Raw genomic sequence first — 18,137 nt, forward strand, 5'->3', positions numbered from 1 at the left:
GAACTTGGAATTAACTACTCGAATGTTTGAAGAAGCAAATTCAAGTCGATTTTAAAAGGCAATAAGGATTTTTAACTTATTATTCGGCTACATTCAGTTCATAATGGCAACTTCTAGAAGCCCCATCAACCACCGCTGATTGTTGATGATCAAAATTACTTTTATAATTTTATTTAGGTAAATTGTACGTTTTATAAAAAAATCATTTTATGGTTTATTAATTATTACATTCATCTCTTTAGTTTTGATCACATATTAAAATAAAATTAATATTAAACTACCTATGTCGTCTATTTTAACTGACAATTTATCTTCTTGTCATCCATTACACGCATATTTAAATTATAAAGACTAATAGGTATTATACAATAGGTAAGTACCTACCTTCTAATAAATTGAGTATTGAGCTCTTGAGGAAATGGAACTTTAATATGGTGTAATAAATAAAAATAATATTTGTATTTTAATGCGTCACCATCATTTTCAGTTTTGTATGGGATTACTATTAAGTACAAAACAAGGTAGGTAGACTTTTTCTTGCCATCAGAAGAATTCGGCGCCTGGATGGCACCCGAAGTTTTCAAAGTAAACCAACCATAAATCTGCCATACCTGTTCTGTAATGGTAATTTAATTACATAATTCCATATAAAACTGAAAATTCAGACGAATTCTGAGAAGAAACCTGGATGTGCTTTCAGCTTAAGGTACCTACCTATTTACCATAATCCACGTCAAAACCTCTTAAATTAGTTGCTACAAAGTAGTATCGTAACATGATCGAGTGTTAATTCCTGACATACTTCGACTTCGAGTGTCTACTCGCAAAGACGCGAGTCGACTTGTGTCGAGTGGAGAATCTTCAAGTAAGAACAAGTACCAAGTATGCAGAATCCCAATAGCCACTCTCAAGTTGCTAAATAGCATACTCCTTATGCAAGTTCCGGTAACTTTGACATATCAACAGCTACATGTAGGTACTTACTTTGGAACTATATTCGCCGTTGAATAGAACTTTTAATCATTTAAACAAGTAGTAACATATAGTAGTAAGTAGTATAAAGAATGACAACGAGCCTGGAGAAATAAATAGAAACATGACGTGAATTGAACATTTCAACTTGGCAACATTTGGCGCGCGACATGTTGCACAACATGTTGAATGTTAGCGCTAAACTTTTTTTAACAACGTTGTCTGTCTACGCGTCTACTACACGTCTGTCGTCGAACTAATGCTGTTGCGTGTCACGTCTCCAATCAACAACAATTAATGTTCAGCTAACGATGATCTCTTAACAAACATCAAACCGCGCGCCATGTTGCGCTTAGCTGGCAACATCGCACGTTGTTGCGTAACGTTGCCGTATATGTTGGGCATTACTAGTTGTGCTTTGTTGTCTAGTGGATACGAAGCTTAACGCTGCGTTTCCACTTGGCAATATTTGGCGCGCGACATGTTACAGTTAGCGTCATCGACAAAATATCGCCAAAGGACCTAGCGTTGTTACGGGTCACGTCTCTAGTCGACAACAATTTTATTGATGATCGACAAAAACGATGATCTCTAAACAGACATATTGATATACTTATTGTTTATGAATAAAAAAAGACAATAAGACGCGCGACATGTAGCGCTTCAGCTGGCAACGTTGCGCGCTGTTGTTCAACGCTGTCGTACATGTTGAGCGTTACGTGTTAATTGTTGCCTAGTGCATACGAGGTTTTAAGATTCACTGTGAAGAGTTTCTCTTCTTTTTAAACGACTCAAGTGCAAGTGCTTATATATTAATTACAAAAGTAGAAAAATACATTAATGAGAGACAGCGGAAGAGTAGGTACCTACTCCTTACAGCATGTTAATGAGATTCGTGTAAGTGGAATTTTGTGTGGGAGTAAGTAATTGCATTAACTAGTGACTTTCATAAAGTAGTCAAAGACTAACCCCGCCACATAACCGCATGATGGTGTGAAATATTAATTCCGCACACAAGTGTAGCAGTGGGAACATTAAGCGAGTGCAAAATTTAATAACTACACAACTGGCCGGGAGGAAACTCCCGTAAATCATGCGAGCACCCTCGTGTGACGCGAAACACGCAATTAAGTTCCGGTTACAATCACAATAATCCCAGTTCTGACGGAGATACATATGTCTTTCTATATTACTTGCCTTGGCAACATTTCAAGTGTTCTCCGGTATAGGCAACTTCATATCGAGACGCACACGGGGTAAACAAATTCTCTAAGTAAACGAGCAAAGGGTTGGTAATAACCGTACGTAAGTAAGATCATTATTCTTGCTTGGTGAATTGTTAAGGTTTATTTTTTGGACTTAGATTTTTCGCGTTTACACTATAAATACACATTTCCATCCAAAAATCAAACAAAATATTGACCCCGCGTCAATTCTGATATTACAAGTATACTGTCACTTCAAGTATTTCGAAATAGTCCCAGTCTTGTACTAGTTTTATCTAATTTAAATTCAAAGTAGGTAACTGAAATACCCCGGAAATGCAGGAAATAGAAACTAAACGGAGGGCAGGACTGTTACAGCGTCTCTATTTTACGGTGCCATTTTTTAGGCGGCAATCGTGCATTTACCAATATATTTATAATCGAAGAATTATTTATGCCAGATCAAAAAAATATACTAATAATGGTCAGCAAATGACAGACGCGACGTCAAGCCACTCGCCGTAAAGAGACTCGCCGAAGCGGGAATCGCCGTTCGGGGAGTCGCTGTCAACACTATGATATATTTTCCATGTTTCCCATGTTTGCAACTAGTCAAATCAGTTACTTTTTACTAAATATCACATCACAAAATTATAAAAAAAGTAATAGAAAAACGTGACAAAATATCATTATTATTACATTTTTCTTTATTAAAATTCAAAATTAAGTTAAGTGGAAAAGTAAACGTTTTATGTCACCTTTACATCTGGCTTTATTTAATAATCAGAATTTCATAATTTATTTTGACTTAGGAAACTACCCGATTCGGTTAATCTGAGCTCATCATTACATAGATATTTGTAAATGTGTCTAACACATTACGTCTGTTTAGATTATACTTGTTTACATAAAGCTCCGCTAAGGCTATCTTGGAGAAGATCTAACCCCTGAATCATTTTGATTTGATTTTTTATTTCCGGGAAACTAGTAATGCCACAGATTTTTACTTTTCTGTCGTCAATGTCCCATTAATCTACAGGAAACGTTTCGTTTCTTCATTGCGGAAAGCTACGGTAAAAATTTCGCGATATCGATTATTTTCCTTGAAAACTACCATCTAGACCGATTCAAGTTTAAGCTGCAAGTTAAAATTGGAATATAGAAAAATATGCATTCCCCAGTGTGGTCTTGTTCCTTAGAACAAGACCAAGAACTTATATCTTAATATAAGTATAGTACCTACTTAGTACACACTGCACTGCACTACGCTGCACTGTGTGACGGATGCGGCAGAGACTTGGTTAGGGGAGCTTCAGCTGGATATATGATCCACGCAGGATATTTTATTTTGGTCTGCCATACGCAATAATAATAATAGTACTTTGTGATAGGTAGGTACTTAAATTCAAATTGTTTGTTAAGTGGACTGTTTTCACATCGTGACCATAAACAATTATTTATGTGGTTCACAATAGTTTGTAGCTTGAATGTACGTACCCACCTAAGTCTTGATGACATTTGATAATATGACGATTCCTTAGGTGTACGTACAAACCTTTCTAGTTTTTGTTATACTTTTTTATTTATGTGTTTTTGTAGATGTTTTCATAAATAATAAAAAATAAAAAACCTAAGAAAAATCCTTTTTAGTGATTATTTATTTGTAAGTACCTATGACGTTTCCATATCTCAGGCTTATAGTATCCCGGACTTTTGGAAGGCGTCGGTGAGGCCGAATATTACTATTTCTTTTTATTTTCTGTATAATCAATCCAATGTATAGGTTTAATACGATCTACTCTGAACCGGCGTGCGTGTATGAAGCGATTGATGAATGTGAAGGAAGCAAGAGAAGCGTGTCAGGATCGAAGCAAATGGAATATAGTCTCTGCTTACCCCGGTGGGAAATAGGCGTGAGTTTATGTATGTATGTATGTATAATCAATCCTTTTGTTGACTTCTACGACATTCGCAAAATGTTATAAACATGGAAAATTCTAAGTTTTTTCATCCCCAACCATACATGCAACAAGAACTACCCCTGTGAAGTCTTAGAATATAAAGTGACAGATAACAAGAACATAATCCTCAAAGGACTGAGGTCGTTACAAGCAGCCAGTGAAAATCCTATGAGACTTATAAGTTTGTGCGAACAGCTAAGTGTTCCTGTATAGCCAGCGGTTAGCTATGCATAATTTACCACTAGCTTAGAGTCAAAATTCGGAAGTACAGACGCAAAAATGCGCACCATCTACTTTGTTTTTGGTAGAGAATTATAATATGCCGCATAATACAATACATTACATGGCATTACATCTGTATTCCCGAAGAGGTAGACAGAAGTGCATAGTGTATCTACTCGCTTGTCACCAGCTATGAAATATGCCGTATATTTACACATATTTAATTTTGTCTTAAGGTATTCTTGTTGTAAAAAAAAGATTTCCCTATATAAAAACTGATAAAATAAATAAACGAACATATAACATAACATCACACCTATATTTGCGAAGGTGTATAATATCTATGTACTACATAGGCACTAATTAGAATTTACTATAAGTATAGTGTTTAGACACTACATACCCACTCCTCGCCAGCTATATTTAAATCCCATTTAATAGGGGGCGAGCCTAATGACATTAACCAGACATAAAACCTAGAATAAATGAATTTATGTAAAAATCACGTCAACTCTATGGGTAGATATAGACATATATATACATATAACGACCCGGGGTAGATATTTAGGAGTCGCCGTCGCCGGATACGGTTTGGACGACATGAAGATGATGATAATATATACATACTAGTTAATCTGCGTTCTGATGTTGCTCTGCCATCCAAAGTTTTTTCATGGGTCAAGTGACAATGTAGGTATATATTTTCGCTTGTTTCCTCACAACTTATTCCAGACATTAACACGACAGCGACGAAAAATAATGGCTAAGACAAAACACGACACAAAAAGTGCATTGCGATGATTAAACCATCTCTCACAAGAATAATACCACGGAAAATGTATACAATTTTCTCCTGAGTTCTACTAAAGCCGGAAGGTATAAAAAACGTATGAAATAAATTTGTCAGGCGTCTTGACGTTGTCTGCTCTTGATAAGCATAATTGGTCGTTTTTGTGACAACTGAAGACTCTCCTAACAAGGTAGAAATGTCCCGTGTTTGATTTTCTGTTGGGAAATAAAAATGGTTAGTGATGTATATCCAGAAGGTTCATTTGGTTTCAATGACATTTTTATTTAATTAAGATGTATGCAAATAAGGCCAGGACATTATTCTTCTTCTATCGTGTGGGTTATGTGGTGAATTACCAACCATACACACACATACACACATACATACATAGGACATAAGGACATTAGTTATAATCATTTTTTTAAGTCAATATTATGCTTTTTCTTCGTAAGTATATCTAAAAACACCTAAGTGTAAAGTTACTTTTGTATCGGCCCGAATTACAATTTTAAGATTAAATTAATCGCAGTCACTACTCGCCTTTAACGGCCTCTGTGGTCCATTAGTTGAGAGTTGGTCTCACGATCCTCGGCTCCGGGTTCGAATCCCGGTGGAGACATATCACAAAAAAACACTTTCTGAACCCTAGTTTGGTTAGGACATTACATGCTGATCACTTGATTGTCCGAAAGTAAGATAATCCGTGCTTCGGAAGGCACGTTAAACCATTGGTCCCGGTTACTACTTACTGATGTAAGTATGTAGTCGGTACATGAGCTATGTTCTGACTTACCGGGGGCTTTGGCGGCTCAGTAATAACCCTGACACTAGGGTTGTAGAGGTTGGTATTCCACCTCACAACCCACACGATAAGAAGAAGACTAATTAACCGCTTAAATGAGGAGTTGAAGGTACCAGGCATCACAAATGTAAGCTTATATTCGAACAAAGCAACATATCTGGAACTCATTAAGGACACCACGCGACAGATTGATTGATAATACATCAGATAAAACAATCACGCATCCATCGTAACTGGTAATTATCGGGTACAGTGATGTCATAGTATGGTCCCGACGTTAATTGGTCCCGCGCTTGACATATCGTAACGTCCCAGATTTGCATTATTAATTCATCGATGCACGAAATGGATCGGAAAATGAGCAAATGCCATTAAATACAAACGTCAGTTATCATTGTGCGAATGACGTTTGTTAGTAATTATTTATTAGGTAAACGACGTGTGGATAATCCGAACGAGCCCCGCTAGATTGTTTGAGCTGAATTAGCGAGATTGTTTGATATAGACTCTAGAGGAGCTCGGTGGCGCAGCGGAAAAACGCGCTCAGTCTGCGATTGTTGAAGTTAAGCAACTTTCGCAACGGCCGGTCATAGGATGGGTGACCACAAAAAAAAAACATCTCGAGCTCCTCCGTGCTTCGGAAGGCACGTTAAGCCGTTGGTCCCGGCTGCATTAGCAGTCGTTAATAACCATCAATCCGCACTGGGCCCGCGTGGTGGTTTAAGGCCCGATCTCCCTATCCATCCATAGGGAAGGCCCGTGCCCCAGCAGTGGGGACGTTAATGGGCTGGTGATGAGACTCTAGACAATTATGTTTTATAGGTGTGATAATACTACTGCTCTCAGGTAGGCAGGTGCTCCTCGTAATCAAACAATTCAGCAATTCTCTTGAATAATACATATTATATTTTCATAAACAATGTTAACTCTCCAACTCTTCATAGCAGATTACCGCAACCGAACAAAATTCCCGCCACCGCCTTTTAAAAAGGCGGGAAAACGTTCCCGTTCCAAAAAGAAGATTTCAAATATTAAAACAAAATAAATAATATACCAGTTCCAAATTAAAAATAATAAAGTCGTGACACAGATTCACGACTTTATTCCATCTGTTATTAAGTTATGTAATCTAATAATAATTGAATAATAAAATAAACATTACGAACCCTAACATGGGTATAAAATATTGATGATGTTACGACTTTTGATTTCTTGTGGCTGGTCTTATCGGTGGGTTGTCAGGTGGAATACCAACCTCATCAACTCTGGTGTCAGGGTTATCATTGAGCCACCAAAGGCCCTGACATGACTCATGTAACGACTACATACTTACATCAGTAAATAGTAGCCGGAACCAACGGCTTAACGTGCCTTCCGAATCACGGATTGTGCCTGTGCCTACCCTATTAGGAATCACGGATGTGAGTTTATGTATGTATGTCTTAATAGATTGCAATTGAAAACCGTGCCTGTAATATTGAGAAACAAGAATATTTTGAATTTTGAATGTGTCAGCTGATATACAGCGTGAAATGAAAAATTAGATAGACTCATTGGCTACCAAAAATAGCCCATATGTCCAGCGATCAAGTATTTACGGTTTAGAGGATACCCATTTTAAATGGGCAAGCCCCACATTTTGCGTAGAATTTGTGAACTTAGGGTTTGTAGAGTTACGGCGTGTATAGTTAGAAGCTCTACTCGTACATGAAACGTGATAACTTTATGACATTGCGATCGCTATGATCTCGTCTTGATAATCTCAATTTTACATGAAAATGTTTTTGGTGGAATTTGAACTATTCAATTCGGTAAGTAGAGTTAAAAGTGGTATCCTGGTAGATTAGCTGAAATTCCCCGAGTCAGTACTACAAAACTTTCGAGGAAAAAAGTAAAAAGATCTTACCTTAAAAAAATTTAATAAAAACTATTTTATACCATTAAGATCTAGTATGACGGGTCTATTAAAGAGTTTGTAAGGATTTAAAACAAAGTTTGGATGTCTCTTTATACCTATGTTTCTGGTGTACAAGGTAGACCAGTTTGGAGCATCAAGGGGACCGCAATTCATTATAATTTAATCTTATTCAGTGTACCCTGGATTTACCGATGCCTGACGTTACTTCCCCGTACATAATTTATACCTAATAGTCACTGTAGTCCTGCGGTACACCAGCTTGCTTCTCAATCGGGGAGCGCCAGTTCAAAGCCCGGTACCGGACTTGCAAAATTGAGTTATTAATTTACGTTCGTCTAACAGAAAGCTGAAGTGAGGGTACTTAGTACATTATGCGATGTATGTACCTCTGACTACCCCAATTAAGATAGTCGTAGACTTATGTTGTGTAATTTATAAAGGACATCGCTCTTGGTTACGTACGTCATGTTTATGTACAAGTGGCTGTTTGAGGTTCGCTTTTCTTAAAGTATGACTGGACAAAAATATTGGCCCCGATTCCTGCAGACACCTCCTTATTTTACTTTAAGTTATACCTGTCATTTTTTTATCCGTCGAAAAGGAAAGGGACGGATTGACAGCTCTTAATTTTAGGAAGAATAAGCAAATGAATGAATAACCCTGGTGAATCAAAAACGTATCTCGCTGGTATGCAAACCGTTTGACGTGTGCTGTCAACTTAATTCTGTCGGATTATTGGCCAATGTAAAATTTTTAGACAGCTATTTTAGATTTGTGCTTAAAATTGACGTATGTTCCATAAATTTTATGCTTGTCGATTACCCGTCCCTTTCCTTTTCGGCGGATAAGAAAATGACACATATAATTTAAAATAAAATTAGATGGTATTTACAGGAATTAGTACCATTACCAACATAATTTATTCCCCTTAATAATGCCGTCTAATATAATTCAGCGGTAAAAACTGGCGTAGCCCCTAATAGGGTGACGCAGATATGGCCCACTGGTCCCTAATTACTTGTTTCGCGACGGGTTCATTAATTATTGCTTTCCGTCAAAACATGGCGGATCGCGGTTGACAAATTTGTTACGTACCGTATGATTAATGAGAAATTTAGAATTTTCTCCATTGTCGCAAACAATACAATGATAAATATTAAAGATTTACTCGAGGTGAAAGATGGAACGCTTTCGTTTTCTAAGCACTCTCTTACGCAACGTAATAAATTATTAAGAAAGCTATGTCTAGTTTCGTATTTATGAAGCTATGAATCTTTCAGATGCAGGCAACATAAATAAGACAAGCCTTGTGGATGTTTTTATTTTTAGTTATTCAAATATTATAATGTATATTTCAGTATATTATTATATTATATATTCTCATAATCTATGTTATGGGGAAGTGGATATCTTCGTCACCTCTCTTCGATCTTATAAAAACCAAATCATTAAAATGTTAAAATCATAATAGTGTCTAAAACAAATTTAAAAATATGATATTTATCTGGATTTGTTATATTAACGATACGGGTAAATAACACTGTTTAATTTTGTTATATTACAAATTGTTCTGTGGAAACTTTTTGGTTGTCAAAATGTCCTTACATGTACTTATTTAAATCTATTATTAAAACACAACTGTTTGTTTCCCAAATGAACTAGGAAATAAAATAAATTTTACAACCATTAATTTTTCGTCATTCATTTTAATATGAAATCCTACTAAAGATGTACTTAGATATAAACGCGCTAATAGTAACGAAATTGCGCAAGAAAATGTACCACAGCTTCTTCTTCTCGCGACACCAAACACTCCAGAACCCCGATACCGACCCCGCCGGCGTGGTCGACGATTTCCCTCATTCAGCGCTTATCGCTATCGACCCACTAGGGTCGATTAATTCTTTCAAATATTCTTCCTCTCAGACGACGCCCTGAGCCGAGGTTCGCGCCCAACTGAGCATCCTCAGGCCTGTTGTGTTACATTTGTCCGGCCAAGTAGTTAATGCCACCTGCGGCAAATCCACATTAAGCCACGTAAAAATAAAGCATCAATATAAACATACATACATACATACATAAACTCACGCCCGTAATCCCTAATGGGGTGGGCAGAGCCACAAGTAATCAAAGACAACTTGCAGCCACTGTTGATACGAATTCCAAAGATGGATATAAAAGAAAAGAAGAAGAAGATGGATCAATATAAAAGTTCCAATATTTTTGTTTTTGCAATCCTTTCAAAGCGGATTTTTGGATAGTGTTTCACATTGCGAACTTTAATTTCCCGTCTGCAAACTTGTGTTCTGTATTTTCTGCAATAACCCTGCGACCGCAAACTGCTGGACGTGGTGGGTAAACACAACATACGCCACCTAGCTTATGATGCAATTTCATTTAAGCATGGAATAATCTTTACAGTGTGTCCATATTAGTACTATACATAGGGTGTTGAATATTGTAAACATAGGTACACTACCTAGTAGTCATTTCCTTGCATGGTCTGAGGTGATAAGCAATTTAGAACAAGTACAGTCATGAGCAATATAATGTACCCAATTTAGGACTCTGTCGCACTAACATAATTGACATTTAGTGAGACTTACAGTTCAATTTGTCAAAAAAAGTTAATGTGACATGGTACCAAAGTGTATACATATTAATGCTCGTGACCGTACCTATAATGCACGCATACATTAACTCACGCCTATTTCCCACTGCGGCAAGCAGAGACTATGGAATCCCATTTGCATCTTTTTCTTGACGTGACTTATTGTAGATTTTCCGCAGATGGCATTAACTACTTGGCCGGACAAATGAGGAGCGCTGAGGGCTGTCACCCGGTACAAAATTTAAGACAACAGCCCTAAGGGTGCCCAGTTGGCCAGGAACTTTGGCTCAGGGCGTCGTTTGAGAGGACACCAATTGCTTCGATCCTGACGCATTTCTCTTGCTTCTTCTACATTCATCAATCATTTCATACACGCAGCCGGTTCTGAGCAGATCATACTAGACACTTTCTAAAGACAAGTACATATAAAGCGCAACTGTAAGGGTTATTATTCGTTTACCATTGTCCACCATTTGCCATGTACCTAGTCAAGTATCTTTTGTAACTATTTTCTTTTACTTTGGTGCAACAAAGTACGTATATATTTTAATTTACTCACCGACGTCACGGTGAGAAAGTGCTCGTCTCGATTAATTTCGTAATGTAGTGCAAATACTCACTTGTCGACGCTTATGGTCGTAACTTATATTTTGTAACTTACTTGTACCTATCTAGCATTTCGTTAAATCGGTGAAAGATTTATTTTCTATTAGGCTAGTCTCCAACTAGTCAAATCAGTTACTTTTTACTAAACGTCAAAACACGAAATTACTATGGAATTTGTACGGAAATGCAACCTGTGACGTCTTAAAAATCGTGATACAATTTCGCTCTTATTTATACATTTTTCTTTATTATTCATTAATAAGTTGAATAAAAAAACAAAACATTTTTATCACCTTTAGATCTGTCTTTATTTAGTATTTGTGAACACGTGTAGCTAATAATAATAATAAATTTCGTCACAAAAATACATGGCATATTGTTTTGCTTCCGTACTTCATTTCAACTAGATATAACTTTTCGTAATACGTGATGTGTAATACACTAAACGAGAAATATACCAAACAATGAGAAATACATTAGGTAGGTATAGGTTATGTAAGTAAAATTACGAAGAACTTTTATATACTACTTACATAACTGACGCGGTTTTTACCATAACTGTACAATAACGTCAAAACTCGCTCGACGTAAAGGGAAAATAAGGCCACTCGCCGTAAAGAGAGTCGCCGTAGCGCGGGTCGCCGTTCGGAAAGTCGCTGTCAACGCTACAATTCGTTATTGTGTTCTTTTTACCTTTTTTTCAATACAAAACGCCTCAAGATCCTCAGAGAACTTTTAATATAGTTAACAATATCGTTGAAACAATATTGTTGTTTGACTTGTGTTTGTCTACACGTATTTATTCGGCAATGTTGCTTAAGATGCGTAAGTGGTATTGTTAATAAGGGTGGTCCACATTTTGTACGCGAGGATTTAAATGTAAACCGATATAGGGGAAGAGGTAATGTCGTGAAATGTGTTGTACATTACATAACACACTGTTACATTACATAACACATTACATGCAAGATACTTGGAGAAGCAGTGTCAGGGGAGATTTAACGGGATCGCGTATCATATAATGAACTAGTTGTACCTATTGCTTTCTTTAGTCATAGAATAAATAATAACAATTCGTACAGAACGGCAACTCTACTCCAGTAGCTTAGCTAGGTTTACCTCACCTTACTCTTCAATCGCTGCGCGTGTACGATAAAGTCAATGTGTAGTGTCTGTGTAAAACGAGGTTTTTTGTATGAAGTCCAGGGATTTTTCTTTTTTGGCACTAAATAGAAACATAAACGGCTTCTCTCTCTCTCTCTCTCTGCCCCTTTTGTAACTATTATCTTTTTATTCTGGTGCAATAAAGTACTTACATTTAAATTTAATTGAATTAAAATACCCATACATACGAACGATCATGCTTATCTCCTTTTAGTGGAGTCACAATCCGGAGGTTCCAAGTTCGAATCCCGGTGGGGACATATTCCAAAAATCACTTTAATCCGTTTGGGTAGAATATTGCAGGCCGATCGCCCGATTTTTTGAAAGTAAGATGATCCGCGCTTTAGGGGCCACGTTAAGCAGAAGGTCCTGGTTATTATTTACTTAGCAAGGAGTCGAATCAATTGTAACCCTGACACCAGGGTTGACGTCGGTTATTGATCTCACAACCCACACGAGAGAAGAAACGGATACCACTTAATTCCGCTTAACTAACCACAATCCTCACACTTCTTTCGCTTCTTCCACTTATCAAAATCTTCATATACCGGTTCCTAGTATTCTTGACCTAGCTTTAAAAAAAACGTCCTGATCGCTATTAATGCATTATGTTAACCATCCTTACTTGGTTGACATACCACTAATCCGCACCAAGCGCTTCGCTTCATCTTTCACAATGCGCACAGCCAAGGAATGGAATGGGCTGCTGGCGTCGATGTTTCCTGTATCTTATAACCTGGGGTCCTTTAAATCACGGGTGAATGGGCATTTTCTAGGTAAGCTCGTTCCAACGTCGATCTCTTCTTCTCCTCGTGTTGTGTTATCTAAATATTTCAATTTAAACAAAATCTGTCTCTGAAGTTACTTTTTACAATCAAACATAACTAAGGATATAAAGCAAGATAAACCTTCTGTATACAGTCGTAATGTCGCAATTGAAGGAGTTATAACCCTGGAATGAAATGCCGTTTTTGGTAACTAAGTACTTGTCTTTTCTGTTTTTATTTTCATGTTTCGTTCCTAATATAAAATTAGGATAGAAAAAAGTAGACTTGTTCCATTTTTGAAATAATATTTTACAAACAGCAACACTTAAACAGAACATACCTAGTAGCACGCTATGGGGAACTCAAGGGGTAGAGTGAAGACCGATGTATAGTATACAGGGTGTTAGTGACATACCCCTCTTTTTTTCTTTGGGATGAAATTTATAGCAAAAAATGAGGAGCTCGGTGGCGCAGCGGTAAACTTGCTCGGTCTGCGATTGTTGAAGTTAAGCAACTTTCACAAAGGCCGGTCATAGAATGGTCACCACAAAAAAAAAAAGTTGTCATCTCGAGCTCCTTCGTGCTTCGGAAGGCACGTTAAGCCGTTGGTCCTGGCTGCATTAGCAGTCGTTAATAACCACCAATCCGCACTGGGCCCGCGTGGTGGTTTAATCTTTCGAACGCCGGAACGCGGATCTCGACCAGACACAATGTAAAATCTATTGTGTCTGGTATCTCGGCATATGAGAGGTTAAGGCCCGATCTCCCTATCCATCCATAGGGAAGGCCCGCGCCCCAGCAGTGGGGACGTTAATGGGCTGGTGATGATGATTATAGCAAAATCCACTCCTCGCTATGTCTAAGTAAGTACCAAATATCCAAAATTATTTTACAAACTCACTTTTTATCATTTTCACTTCCAGAGGGATTTTCATGAAAGTTTTCATAATCATCTCCCTAGCATTATCCCGTTTCGCACAGAGTCCTTTTAGCGTCCGTGTCTGAAATTTGACAGGTCCGGTTTTTTACCAAAGCGACTGCCTGTCTGACCTTTTAACCCGCGATGGGGTAACCAGCCAAGGTTTTTCTTTTCATGATCGTTTTAATAAGGATGCGCTTTACATAAACAGCCTATTTACGTCCCACTGCTGGGCACAGGTCTCCCCTCAATCAACCGGAGGGGGTACGGAGCATACTCCACCACGCTGCTCCACTGCGGGTTGGTGGAGGTGATTTTTACGGCTAATAGCCGGGACCAACGGCTTAACGTGCCCTCCGAAGCACGGAATCGTCTTACTTTTTCGGACAATCAGGTGATTCAAGCCTGAAAAGTCCTTACCAAACAAAGGACAGTCTCACAAAGTGATTTCGACTATGTCCCCATCGGGAATCGAACCCGGACCTCCAGATCGTGAGCCTAACGCTCTAACCACTAGACCACGGAGGCTGTTTGACCACTATGTAATGTATATTGTTTGTAAGTGACTTGTTAAAATCACTCTGTATTTTTGGGCCTCTGGATTTCCTTCCATTTGTGTTCGAGCTCCGTTTAATGGAAGATATCAATGTAATTGCTTACTGGGTATTATAAAGGCATATCGCAATAAGGCGAGAAGGCACTCAACTCCTATTTACAGCCCTTTGATCATGCGCACGTTGCTAATTTATACAATTACATCTAACCTTCTTCCGACTATACTGATGCACGAAATGTTACAAAGAGGTGGCAACAATCACAGATGCCTGTAAGCGAAAAAAATCAACATTCTCATTTCGAGATAAGTACATAAAGTAAGCATAATACATACATACGATGCATACATAAACTCGCGCCTATTTTATACAGTAAGCCGCGACTATGGAATTCCATTAGCTTCGATCCTGACACACTTCTTTTGCTTCCTCCACATTCATTAATCGGTTCATACACGCACGCCAGTTCAAAGTAGATTAAGTACTGAACCTTTTCTAAGGACATCTCTAATGAGGCATTATAGTCGTATAGAAATCATCAAGTTGTCAAAAAAGTTCTACATCTTGTCGTTACTTACCTACTTACCTCTGAAATATATTATTTCGTACATTCAAAGTATTACAACTTGAAATTCCAAGCACGTAAAACCAATTTAGGGGTTCTCCTTTCTCCCTTTGGAAACAAATTTATCACCCTTGAATTGCCCATAGAAGCATACAACCTTGATGGAGGGTAGTTTCATATTTACGTAGAATGTGAAAGCAAACCTCACTGCATTAATCAGGTTATTGCTATTCCTACTAAATCTAAGGTAAAATGCTAAAACGGAGAGGCGAAATTTAGATCACGTAAGTAGTTACCCAGTTTATTTTAGGGAAAAGCTTAGAGTAATTTTTCACTGTTTATGTATTAGATTATGAAGTGACACTTCCAGCGGGCTTAGCACCGTAAACACGCGACTCTTTCTCGCCGCGACAGAGATCGTCTGTCTCCTTCTGTACAGTACTGTGAGAGAATGACGGGTGGCGTATGTCGAGCGAGAAAGAGTCGCGCGCTTACGGTGACAGACAAAAAAATATACAAAAATTGATCCTTAACCCCATGAAGCCATCTCATTAGTCAGTACATGCTCTCTAATTATTTACTGCTCCCGGTGAACCAGTACGCCATTCCTCTGTGCCATTAGGGCACAAGTAATATGTAAAACCGCCTTTATAGAATATAGTTTATAATAAAATAATAAACAATAATAGTAATAGTAGTAGTAATATTGGTAGTATATTATATAAAAGTATAAGTATAATATTTTTAGAATATATAATAAAATAGGAAAAGGAAAAGGGTCGTTAACACATAATCACACTTAGGCGTAGCATAAGAAATAATACTACGTGTATAGAACGGCAACTCTCTGCTCCACACCAGCGGCTAAGCTAGGTTTACCTCACCCCCTCCGGTCTTACTTCACTTTTACTCTTTACTCTTTTGGCGTCAACATTTTTTTGTAGCCTGAATATAATAGGGCACTAGTTTAAGAAACCTTAGAGCACGCTAATGTTGGGACCAGGGTCTTTCACGAACAAATGGTCTCCATTTAACCCTCCCTTTAGAAACCTCCATAGTGGTTGGCTATGTACACTCAAAAGCTCTTTAGGGAAGATTATTCAAAACCTTCGTTCCCTAAAGAAGGTAGTTGATGAAGAAAATGAGCTTAACTTAATTGCTTTTGAGATTACTTGCCTTTGTGGCCAAGGGTCGATATTGAAACTTACTATTCGAACACTGAAATTAGTCGCGAACTTCGTTTCCACAGTTGCAGAATATAAATATTCCTCCTATTAAAAGTTACTTTTATCTTTGTCAGGAATTCTATGCAATCTGATCGTAACTGTAATTAGAACGACTTTGATAATATGAGAATAGTGGAGCTTTATCATGGGCGCTGTGTTTATTTTCAAATCTATGAAGCCTGGCTTTGATGGAGGCATAGAATAAGGAATAATACTACGTATAGAACGGAAACTCTCCGCTCCCCAGCGTCTGAGCCCCACCGAACATAGTTTACAGCTCGTATGGTGTCAGACGTCTCACACACAGATGCGCGTGTACCATAATAATAATAACGTCAATGTGTAGTGTCTGTGTAAAACGAGGTTGCTTGTATGAAGTGTCCGGGGTGTACCGGAGGTAATGGTATCCATTCTTGTCATAATTGCGTACCTACTATGTGGTCGTAAGACCGGATCTTTTAAAATCTAAACCTGAATCTAAAATTGTGTTTGGAAATCTCGGCGTTACGAGATTATACCAAAATATTATTTTATGCCAGAAATAACATCCGACAAACATACTAGCTAAGCTTAATTTACTACGAGTACATTACCTGTAAAAGATTGCTGGAGATTGCGCAGAGTCGAGAACAGTGGAGGAATGAAAGGGAAGCCTTTGCCCAGCAGTGGTATCAAGCAAACTAGATAAGACGAGTACGGTCACGAGTACTTATATGTATACGCATACACTTTGATACCTATGTCACATTAACTTTTTTGACAAATTAACCCGTAAGTCTCATTAAATGTCAAAAATGGTAGTGCGACAGGGTTCTAAAGCGGGTACATGATATTACTCCAACCCTTGAACAATCCTCAAATGAGCACGATATAAATTTGATTCCTGGTCAATATATGCGTATTTTAACTTGCTTGAATAAATCCAACTGATTACTTGGGGTAAATTTTGCATTTACGATAAAACATCGCCGATTTTATGCGACCGTAAATTTAAACGGAGCAATTAATTTGTAAGATATCTTCTCTTTGGCTGCAACGATTTTATTATTCAAAGATATGCCTAATTGTATTTTCATTACAGAATAAAACGAGATAATGGGATAAATTACCTACATGTTATCTATTTGTTTCATAATGAGTATAAATTTCAAACGAAAATAATAGTACTAATTGTTATTATTATAATAGTCTGTCATCGACTTACCAACTCACACGAATGACGAAGAAGATAATAATAATTTACATAATCTAATTATGGTCCTATTATAAAAAAAGCCGTGGTAACCCAGATGAAAGAACGCTTGACACTCACTTTGAGGTCGCAGGTTCGAATCGCAGTGCAGACCTAAACCTATGATTTTCGACCTGTTTTCGAATCCATGTTTGGATCATATGTGACCACGGACTCAGCGGTGACGGGAAACGTCGTGAGGAAACCTATGCATTCGGAGGTATGTGACCTAACCTGTATTGGGCTGGTTTTCCCTTCGGGTTGAAAGCTCAGACAGGCAGTCGCTTCTGTAAAAAACCGGACCTGTCAAACTTCCAGGTTAGGTGAGCGGACCTTGTGGAAACGGAATAACGCTAAGGGAATGATAATTAGGTTCCTATTAAATGAACAGTTGTTTTGGAATAAATAATTTAATTTATTTTATTAGGGGAGCTTATAGTTACATTGTAAATAATAAATCTTATAAGTAATTACTTATCAATGGACAAGCTACCGCAAATGTTAGGAAAAACATAAACATATTAGGTATTAACAATTATATCAAGCATTTGTCTCAAATAAATTAAATTTAAAATTACTTTAAAGTGACTTATCATTTATAGAATACATAATATTATCAAATCA

At 37.6% G+C, this 18,137-nt stretch overlaps 1 protein-coding gene across 1 annotated transcript in view; it reads right to left on the bottom strand.

The window, feature by feature from the left end:
- LOC126368747 (uncharacterized) overlaps window positions 1-18,137 on the bottom strand; it is a 161,607-nt gene that overhangs the window by 93,461 nt on the left and 50,009 nt on the right. The gene's annotated exons all lie outside the window — the stretch shown is intronic.

Source organism: Pectinophora gossypiella, chromosome 8 (assembly GCF_024362695.1).
Source record: "Pectinophora gossypiella chromosome 8, ilPecGoss1.1, whole genome shotgun sequence".
NCBI lineage: Eukaryota > Metazoa > Arthropoda > Insecta > Lepidoptera > Gelechiidae > Pectinophora > Pectinophora gossypiella.